The sequence below is a fragment of the Scardinius erythrophthalmus genome, assembly GCF_964197995.2.
Source record: "Scardinius erythrophthalmus genome assembly, chromosome: 13".
Classification (NCBI taxonomy): domain Eukaryota; kingdom Metazoa; phylum Chordata; class Actinopteri; order Cypriniformes; family Leuciscidae; genus Scardinius; species Scardinius erythrophthalmus.
The window spans coordinates 7855672-7867421 of record NC_138233.1 but is presented as its reverse complement, the minus strand read 5'-3'; positions in this window follow the sequence as shown (position 1 = coordinate 7867421).

Genomic DNA, 11750 nt, shown 5'->3' with positions numbered 1-11750 from the left:
GGTCGAGTTTTTTTTTTAATGTTTTTGAAAGAAGTTACTTATACTCACTAAGGCTGCAGTTATTTGATCAAAAATACAGCAAAAACAGTAATATTGTGAAATATTATTAAAATAGAAAATAACTTTTTTTCTATGTTAATATATTTTAAAATGTAATTTATTCCTGTGATGCAAAGATGAATTTTCAGCACCATTACTCCAGTCTTCATGATCCTTCAGAAATCATTCTAATATGCTGATTTGCTGCTCAAGAAACATTTATTGTTATTATCAATGTTGAAAACAACTGTGATGCTTAATATCTTAGAGATAGTGATACACTGTTTAATGAATCGAAAGTAAAAAAAAAAAAAAAACAGCATTTATTTGAAATAATCTCTACTGTTACTTTCAATCATGCGCCATTCCTTTTTTTAATATATTTTTTTATATTACTGACTCCAAACTTTTCAACGGTGTGAAAGGAAGTACTGTACGCATATTCAGACCCAGTGTCCATCTCTACACGTTCCCCTCCCTGCTCATCCTCCTCCTCACTGAAAGAAATGAAAGCTAAGCTAAAGTGCTCATATCTCATCTGGCATTCTCATGAAGCACCTTAGATTACCCCGACATGACTTTACAATCAGATTCTGAACTGATCTATTATGCGGAGGAACACCGAGGAGTGCTCTCTGATTGAACAGACGTCGTGCTCCTCAAGGTCAGCGAGCCACACAGCGCGTCCGCTCAATCAGCAGGGTTAATTAAGAGAAGAAACCAGAGCGCTTCTGGATTGATGCGCCTGTCCAAATAGCGGGCGGCCTTTATGATGGCTGTTGTTATTTTTTAATTGTTATCGGGGGCCAGTGTCGTCCGCCCCGCCATAACAGAGGGAGGCAGAGAATGAGTGACACCGGAGGAGGAGGAGGAGGAGAGAAAAGGCATGGGTGGAAGTGATTCACATTACAATATTTCAGAAAAAAATAAATAATCCATGCGTTAAATAAATGCACATAGCAGAAATGTTTCAGGACAAAGCCTAGTATGCTTCCTACTTAGACAGCATTTTAAGGTTTAGCGAAGGCTGTTCTGAAATGTAGTAAGATACAGTACCTTGTTTTGGCCAAATGTTATTAATGTACGCCATTTCAGAACGGATGTAATGATGAACGAAGTTGGTTTTAAATATATTTAATTCCATACTGAAAAGAACTGCTAAAAATACTTCAATCTAATTAAAATCTTAATGAGTTTTTAATTACATGTAGCATTCGTTTTACTTGTTTAACAGTTAAACATTTAAAAATTCTTAAAACTAGACACATTAACTTGAGCAACACTGTATAAGATATTAAAACAAATGTATTTTTTTTTCCAAAAGTATTAAAAAGTTTGAAATCATTTATGCTTATAAATAACTTCTTGTGCAGTAAGACAAATACATTGGTATTCTCTGAAAACAAGTCCTAATATCTAATGCTGTGTTGTTTATCAAGTAATCTTGTTTCGAGGATTTTTAGAAGTCTTAACTGGAACACATGGATGAAAAAAAGCTATTTTACCCAATTATTGTGCACATGCTGTAAAAAATGACTCCTTAATGAGTTTTTAATTAGTCATTTTTAGACTTGTTTATCAGTAAAACATATTTAAAAGTCCTTAGAAGAAAATAAATGTACTTGAGGAACACTGCATAAGATATTAAAACTTTGGCAATTGTATACGAGTATATTTTATCTAAAAAAAAACTCGTTTACAGTTAAAAAAAAAAAAAAACTCATATTCTCAGTAAACAAGACCTAATATTTTATGCTGTATTGCTTAATCTTCTTTCAAGGATTTTTATATATTTTAACTGGAAAACAAGTGCACTATTTTTAATGTGTATTGGCGTATCATGTAATTAGCTTAGCAACATGCTAACATCAAACTCTATTGAAATCAATAAGCCGAGTTGCAGATACTTGAAGGTTTGGTGCTGGTCAAGCTGGTTAACATATGCAACTTAACTGATAAAGCTAGTTAACCAGCATGGTTTTGCTGGTGAGAACACCCATGTCTGAAACCAGCATTCAAAACATGCCAAGTTCTGGAACAGAGCTAGAGATGCAGCCCACACTAAATTAAACACAACAATTTTCGCTGTTTGCTTGCGTGTGCCGCATTACAACCACGACTTGGCCCGTATACAGATTTGCTTAATGTGAGTCTAACATTTCCTCCGCTCCCATCTGCGTCTGTGTACACAAGAGAAACCTGCCACAGCGAATCCTATGCGCCGAGTGCTAGATTGCAGGGAGCAAGGGACAGGAAAAGAGATAAACACACAATAAGGGATAAAGGGATGGAGAAAGTGGAGGAGAGAGAGAGAGAGTATGGGTTAGAGAAAAAAGCACCCCAGCGAGAGAGCTGCGAGCGTGATGGAGAGAAAGAGAGGAGCGTGAAGATTGCATGAGAGAGAGAGAGAGAGAGAGAATAGTTTACCCTGTAGGCTCATAGCTTTATTATTATAGTATGCGGACACTGATTTATTTGGCGGCTGCAGGCACCCGTACTGAAACCCATTTCAGTTGTTCTGATGTTGATTCGCTCTCTCTCCTCTGGCTCTGCATTGTGAGCCCATTGGACTGCGTGCCACTGTTTGTCACCCCACAATGCACCATCAATTGCATGAAAATAATCACCACTGCTAATGTTTTTCTAATGAAGATGCCCAAAATAGTGTCTGTATTTAATCTGCTTTTATGGAGTGCACTTTTTTTTCCTTTTTTTTTTATAGCGCTGTATTTTCACTTTTAATAATGACTTGACGTATTGTCTTTGTCTTGTTTTGCAGTTAATTTTAATGAAACTATCAACACTGAGCACTCTACTCTACTTAAGCATTTGCAGGCCTGCAGATTTCTGGAGAACTGCAACGGTAGTCAAATCTAGACATTTCCCTTTGTGTGTTAAAATGCAAATGTGTCATTTCCACACGGATAATGCAATAAATAATTATTGCTTTCAAACAGGTTGCCCGAACACTGCTATTGGTCGCCCCAAACTTATTCAAAAGTATTCAAACAGAGAAATTATTCGAATTAAGTTTTTTGTGCCAACCAACAATTTGCTTACTTTTAGTCGTCTCTGCATATTCAGCTGGAATAGGAAAGTGTTATAACATTGGAATATAATTAATTCAGGATCATTTGTGCATTAGTGTCATTCGCTCAACTCCAAATTTAAAGGTGCAGTCACAGTTTAATCAGGCTAATGAACAATATGACTTAGATTGATGATTATTATTTATTATCTGATTAGTATTTATTGAACATTGGTTGTCAGTATTTTATAAAAACACTCTTGATCGTGTCGCTTTAATTTATTGCACTGCAAATCATGCCGTTTGTATTGAGATACAAGGTCAATCTGTAATGTTTTGGGCGAAACATCTTTTCCCCTAGACAAATTTACAGGTCCGAGTTCACCAAATATGAGCATCGACAGATGAATCAACAAACTGGGTGTTTCCACTTTTTCTCTGGATTGAACGGAAGTGATTGGAAGGGTATAGCTGGACTGCACCTGTACATATTGGACCATGTTGAACTCTAATCCAGTGTAGAATTCCGTCTCGGCCTGATTATTTGCCTCAGCGTTGGCGCTGAATGATGATTGTGTCCATTATAGCCCTGAGTGATGTAGCCAGTCAGAGCTCCCTCATTGCTGCACATGCTCAGTCATGCAAAACATTTCATAAACATTAAGGAACTGAAGTGGGAAAATACTTAAATAGCACACAAGATTAAATTTTAAATAGTCATTATACTTGAAATAGCCTACTTGCCATTCGGTGACTGGTTGAGTGGACATGTGGAGTGTGCTGTGGTTCGAGCATGTCTCTCTGTGCCATGTTGGACTTGCCTTTAATAAACTCTTCCTCAGCCACTGCCCTCTGGGTCACTTTTCGGACCTGTTTGACTGTGCCGGTTCTTTCCCTCTGCTCATCTTCTGTTTATGTGCCCTGTTTCCTATCAGGTGTAAAAATGAAAATTCACTGTTTCTGTGATCCATGATAATGTACCATCTGAAATAAAAGACAGAAAACAAATCAGCTGTGCTTGTCTGGATGTCGTCATCTGTGCCTGTGATAATAGCATGTGTCAGCGTGAATGAGCAACAATGAGATTAAATGGTGCTCAAACTGAGACTTACGCTTAAGTCTCCTGCTCCTCATGTATTTTTCTTTAGCTTATCTCAATCTCACCTTGTTGCCTTAAAATTTTGAGGTAATACAATGAAGGAGATTGGTTTAATTTACAGAAACTCAAAATATTCGTTATTTGAACCACATGAATTATACAAGTTATACAAAAGGAAAAAAAAAATTGTGATAACAAATCATGAAAATATTAAGTTTGGGGTTGGAAAGATTTTTTAATGGTTTTGAAAGAAGTCTCTTTTTCCAAAGCTTTATTACATTTTTCCAGTCGTCAGTGTCGCATGAATCTTCAGAAATCATTCTTATATTCTGATTTGCTGCTCAATAAACATAAAACATATAAATGTTGAAAAATTTGAACTTTTTTTTTTGTTAATTCCTTGATTAATAGAAAGTTGATTAAAACAGCATTTATTTTACTTTATTTATTTATTTATTTATTTATTTATTTATTTATTTAAGAAAAGTCATACTCACTCCAAACTTTTGAACAGTAGTGTATGTCAACAATTGAGTCATTAATGATGCTTGCAAAAGCAACCTTTTACGATATTATGTTACGACACGAGTCATATCTAGAGACCATGACGTCAAACATTTTGGGGCGGAGTCTTTTGACATACTGTAGCATTGAGGTATTGCAAGAGAACGTCACTCACACAGGAGAAACATAAGAATAAGTCGTCAAAATTATGAAAAAGTTTTTCCAAAAGCCAAATTACTGACTTTCTTCTGTGGAACACAAAATGAGATGTCTTAAAAATGTCTTTTTATTTTTGTCCATAGGCCTGTCACGATAACAAATTTTGCTGGACGATAAATTGTCCAAGAAATTATCGCGATAAACGATAATATTGTCGTTCTGAGACCATTTTCATTTCATATAATTATAATGGCATAATAATGCAGGTACACCTTTTCAACGATCTATAAACTTTTATTTCTAAAGAATATTAAACATTGAAAACGGAAAACATTTTAAATATCCCAAAAAATGAACAAAACAACCAAAAACAATGAAAGCAATGGACTCTTAGTGTCTGTTAACAAAATAAATGTCTGTTAATAAATAAAATGAAACAAAATTGCACTTCAAAAAATATTAAACATTAGGCTTTAGACATTATTAAATAGTGATACATTCCATAACAGGCAAAACTGACAGTTAGGACCTTTGTAAACAAATAAAAAAAAGCCTCAACAAGCCATATCGCACAATTTTGCACTGTTACTCCTGTTACTTTGTCCTCCTGTTACTTTGTCAAGTGATTGTGTACTGTCGGGAAGGCATGCTACGCACTGAAAATACTTGGTTAGGATTAGGGGTGAGGAGTGCGTGCGTATTACACGCCATAAAGAGCGTATCATATGCACGCAAAAACTATTTTTGGCGTATAAATGGCACGAGAAATAACATTCGTGGTATAGATACGCATTTTCATGTGATCGGGCTCGCTGTCGCAACTCACAACTAGCGTCTTCTCTCTCTCCCGGCAGTAGCCGCAAACACTCCCGCCGGCGCTTTCCCATACAAAGACCATGTGACTGAGCGCCGCGGCGCCGCCTTCTCACACAAAGACCATGCAACTGACAACAAGAGGGTTCACTCCTCCTATACGCTAAAGAACCGAGCGAGAGTGGTCATCCAGTCTCTTTGGTAGAGAGAGAGAGACGAGGAAAACAAACAAGCATGCAAATGGAATTATCGCGGCCGGAAAAATTATCGAGCTCGTTTTTTTTTATCGTGCGATTAATCGACTTATCGACTATCGCGACAGGCCTATTTGTCCATACAAAGAACAACATTGGACCCCATTGACTTTCAATGTATAAACAAAAAGAGTTCTTCATAATATCTTCTGTTGTGTCCTGCAGAAGACAGGTTTGGAACAACATGAAGGAGAGTGGATAATGACAGTAGATTATGATTTGCATTTTTGGGTGAACTGTCCCTTTTAATTGTCATCTGGGTGTGTATTTAACGTTTCATGTTTTGCATATATCATCTCTGATACATAAGCACACGCTCTCTGTAGAGAAGTGAATGCGGTACGATTGTTTGCGCAGTCGGTGACCTCCCATGGGCCGTGTCATTGTTCTAATTGCATCTGGGTTAATCAGAGCATCCTCATCTCTGATAAAGGCAGCCGAGGTGCTGGTGGAGTCTCTCCGGCATATGGAAGGCGGTGAGAAAGCGTTTATTTATTAATCAGATTTCTCTGTGTCCCACTGAGTTTAATCACACAGTCTGCGATCTCTGGCTTTCCCATCCCAGAATGCATCTCTTCTTGCAAAAACATACATGAACAAAGTCTTGCCATAGCCACTGCCTTGCGATGAGCACTTCGGATCATGATTCTAAAAAGAGACGTCAACTTTTACACACTGGGGAATTTCCGGGCTTTGTGTTCGTGAGGATTTGTCTCTGCCTGACGGCTCGAGAAATCCAGCACCCCTCCTCTGCCTCTCTCTCTTTCGCTCTATAATTGTGTGGCGTCTCTTTCTCTGGCCAGAAGGCAGACTTGATGGTTTTATCATTTAATAAGGCAATCGACTAAATCAGTCAGACCAGCTCTCTCTGTGTCTCTCTTTAAAGGGATAGTTCATCCACAAATAAAAAACACTGTCATTAACTACTCACCCTTTTTTTTCATTTGTGGAACATATGCAGTGCAAATAATTGCAATATATTGTCAATGATAAATGTATCACAAAAGCAGTCCATGCACTATATTTCAGGTCTTCTGAAGTCATCAGATATATATATATATTATTTTATTTTTTTATAAATTATATTAATAATTTCGAATTAGCTTTAAATTTTAACTTTATAATTTAAATTTTATGTAATATTGTTATTTTTGTTTAAAAAAAAAGAAAAAAAGAAAATCATATATTACTATTTGGGCTTTATTCATTTTTTTCACTTTCACTTTTAGTTTTAGTTTAGTTAGTAGTTTTAGTGCTTCAACTTTTTTAGTTAATTGCCAAGGCAACGTTTTGAATTTTCTTTCAGTTGAAGTTTTTCATCTAATATTTATATCCAATTTGGTCCCACTTTATATTAAGTGGCTTTAAAGGGTTAGTTCACCCAAAAATGAAAATTCTGTCAGTAATTACTCACCCTCATGTTGTTTCAACCGCGTAAGACCTTCGTTCATCTTCGGAACACAAATTAAGATATTTTTGATTAAATCTGAGAGTTGTCTCACTCCTCCACAGGCTTTCAGAGGGACCGAAACTTGCTGGCCCAGAAAAGTTATTAAAGAGATCGTTAATATAGTCCAAGTGACTACAGTGGCTTAATCCTAAGTATATCAAGCGACGATAATACTTTTTGTGTGCAAAAACAAACAAAAATAACGAATTTGTTCCACTATTCATTTCCTTCTCTCTGGGCCTCGTAGTGTTTTTGCGCTGCCCGTCTGTGTTGCACATCATCACGCATCACACACATGACCCGCTTCGGCCAATTGTGAGCCTACGTGGTGACGTGTAACACAGACGCCCTACGCAAAAACACTACGTGAACCAACTAGAGGCCCAGAGAGAAGGAAATGAATAGTGGAATAAAGTCGTTATTTTTGTTTGTTTTTGCGCACAAAAAGTATTCTCGTCGCTTGATAAACTTAAGATTGAGCCACTGGAGTCACTTGGACTATATTAACGATCTCTTTAATAACTTTTCTGGGCCAGCAAGTTTCGGTCCCTCTGAAAGCCTATGGAGGAGTGAGAAAACCTTCAGATTTAATCAAAAATATCTTAATTTATGTTCCGAAGATGAACGAAGGTCTTACGCGGTTGGAACAACATGAGGGTGAGTAATTACTGACAGAATTTTCATTTTTGGGTGAACTAACCCTTTAAGTACAATGTACTTACATTGAAATTAATAATTTGATACAATGTACTTATTGTGTAACTACATGTTTTTACATTGTACTTACATTTTAAAAATTCCTGCATGTAATTACAGCTGTAATTAATTTATGTAATTAAATTTGTAATTACACAGCTGACCCTTCCCTTACACCTTAAACCTACTCAATCCACCACACCTGTCCCTAACCTTACCCGTATCACACCTCAATAGCAGCAAAAGTGTTTTACAATACAACATGAACACAATAAGTACATTGTACTTATTTTTTGATGCAAGTACATAGTACTTAACGGCACTTAATATAAAGTGGGACCTTTAATTTTATTGACAAGAAAAAAAAAGTTTTTAATAGTTTTAATTAACAATAATAACCCTGGAAGTCAGACGATAGCTTTGTGTGAAGAACAGTCATTATCCACTGAAAGTCATTAGAGTTTTTTTGTGAATGAATCATTCTTTTGAGTCAGATTTTAATGATTTGACTAAGAAAAAAAAAAACACTGATCCAGTTATTATTTGCCATTAATAGCTCACTGGAGGTGAGATTATCAGATAATAATGACTTCAATTTTAGTTGGTTTTCAGACTGTGCACAAGTCATATGGACCCATTTGTAAAGACAGCCCTCTATTCGTTGTGACTCCAAAAAAAGAGACCAGTACCTTATATTTTTTAAAAATAAATTCCACAAAATAAAGGAAGTCATACGGGTCTGAAACAACATGAGGGTGAGTAAATGATGACAGTCTTCATCTTTGGCTGAACTATTCCTGTAAACATTAGAAGGATTCAGTACTGAGATTCCCGCTGTAACCAGCCAGGTTCCCTGGGGAAGCTTTATTCTACTCCGCTCTATCTACAGTCAATTAGAAATGGAGAATTGGAGGAGGGAGGTAGAGAAGGAGAACACAAGGAGACAATGTAAAGCTTTTAATCTGTTAATGGAGGGATGGTATGATTCATTTAATAGCTTAAGCACAGACATTGTTTGGGTTTGTATTAAACATTTATGTGGCTAATGCTGCGGAAGACAATAGTGCAAACTTGACATTAGTGTATCAATTTTGACTTCAGACTGCAGGCTGATTCACTTTTAGACCCACCATAAGGGGCCCTGGAGGGCCAAGGGTACCTGTAATGGTAGCCTGCATACATTAAACCAGTAATATAATGAATTATCTTTGCCCTGAACAAAAATTTACTAATCGCTGCTCACCTTGACTAAAACGGCCCAGTTACTGCTCACATTAGGGTCGGGCAAAATTCAGGATTAAAGAATTGGTTCCCTTTAAGTTTATGAGTTGGATTTTGATCTGAATTGACCACACACACCACAGGAAGTTAAACTGGAATGACACTAAGAGGATCTTGCAATTCAAATACATTTAACAAAGTAATGTATTCTGGGAAATGAAGCGTTCTGAAAGTTAAATTATTAAATATGAGGAAACAAACTACTGTTCAACAGTTTAAGGACAATACGTTTGTTTTGTTTTTTATGTTCTATGCTCACCGAAATGGCATTATTCGATCAAAATAGACAGTAAAAATGTTACATTGTGAATAGATTTAATGCATTCTTGCTGAATAAAGTATGATTTTTACTGACACAATCTTTTTGAATGGTAGTGTATAAAGTAATCATGAAATAAAACCATTAACCTTCAAAATTAAAGGATTTTTAAACTTTTTTGGCCAAAAAAAAATGTCATTAGAAATTATTAGTCATTTTAATTTTACTTCCTTAAAGTCAAATTCACATTGCAGTGTGCAAAATATTATGTGCAACATCTTATGTGCTACCTCAATTCAATTTGAATGACGAGATGAATTCTCAATTAAATTCTGAATGACACACGACTTACATTCACAGTAAGGTGGCCAATCGCTACATACGTTCTCGATAAACCGACCAATCGCTGCTCACAGTGCGCTCACCAATCACAGCACACATTCCTTAGTCAAGCAAGTGACTTCATGTGCAATAAATCAGGTTTTTCAATTAGAATCGACACTCGCTCTTGTCTGAGACAAACTTTTCTGTTACTCTGGAAAAAGTCAATTTCCTCTCAATAACCCACAAAATGCTATCTCATTATTTTCTTGAATATGTGATTTTGTTCTATTTTTCCCCCAGAGGACGTCATCTTCATTCTTTTCACACACGGATATTTTTAGAAAATGCTGAAACTGGAACAGTGGGGCCGATACAGAAATGACTTGCTGACAAATTGGCTCAGGCTTACATAAGAAATTGACTCTGATTAGTTCCACGTCTATCAGAATTCTTGAGGGTCAAAAGGTCAAGTAAACTCTCATGAAACTTGTGCAGGAGTCATCCATTTACCTGCCTGTCTCTGTGTCTCAGATCTTATTGCTTGTAGTGGAAATTTTTCATTGCATTTTTTCACTGCCCCATGAAATTAGCGTTCACATATCACATTTTTTTGCGAGGTATCACATTACCCAAAGCATTACCCTATTATTGTGAGCAAGGCTTTACCTTCGGCATCATGGCTTTGGACTTGAGTGGTGGCCATCTCCTGGGCAGAGGATTATGGGCTGGGAGGATGCTTGGGATTGTTGAGTCATGCTTTTTGAGAGCAGGGATAGAGGCGGCCTGCGTCTCCATGGCTCATAGATTTGAGTACACTGATAGGTTGTCACAGGAAACACAGAACACTGCACTGCAGAAAGAGAGAGAGCGAGCGAGATAGAGTTGAGTTATCAATACTGTCTACTGAAGCGTGTCATAATGTGCTCTTTTATGGTACTTTCTGTATTAAAACCCTTAATTGAGTCACACACAATGAGAGTGATCCAGAATTTTCCTCCTGACAAGGGTCAAAGTGAGCCATTTCACAGAACACAATGAGAACAAAGAAATACTGTGCCATAGACCGATCGACCTGTAGTCACAGACTGAATCCATTTGTCTTTTGTCATTTCAGTTCTGTATAACCTGGTTCATTCGGTGCTGCTAGGTTTCTGTAGCTCTGTGTGGATTGGAAGCAGACCGTGTAAAGGTGCATTCATACTACTGCCGATTTTAAGTCTGCATTATATATTCATATTCCACTACAGTATCTGTAAAGGAATCAGTGGTATATTCTGATTACATTTACATTGCAAGGCAACAAGGGAAAAATAAATAAATAAATAAATAAATTTATAGACCTTATGCGCCAGAGAAATGAGGGCGCCGCCATCTTTCGAATATTGTCTTTGAACTTCCATTTTTGCGGTGCTCTATATGAAGAGTTCTCTATATGAAGTGCCATCTGAAATTTTCTTCTAAAATGATCATTTTTATCAAGCTTGTATATTTTAGTTCAATAATTTCACTTAAATGGCAATGCAAATTACCTATTAATTGTCATTTAAGTGAAATTACTTAAAGGGCACCTATTATGCAAAATTCACTTTTACATGGTGTTTGAACATAAAAGTGTGTTTGCAGTGTGTGAGCAAAACCACCCTAGAATGATAAAAATCCACCCAGTAGTTTTTTTACTATCTCAATAAATCATAAGCACTGTCTCAGAACACCCTGTTCTAGATTTCCCTCATTGTGACGTAGAAATGAGCTAAGCCCCACCGACGTGTTTGATTGACATCTGGTTTTGGCATAGACCCCGCCCTCAGTGATCTGTACACCATCCTCCATTGTTTCAACGACAG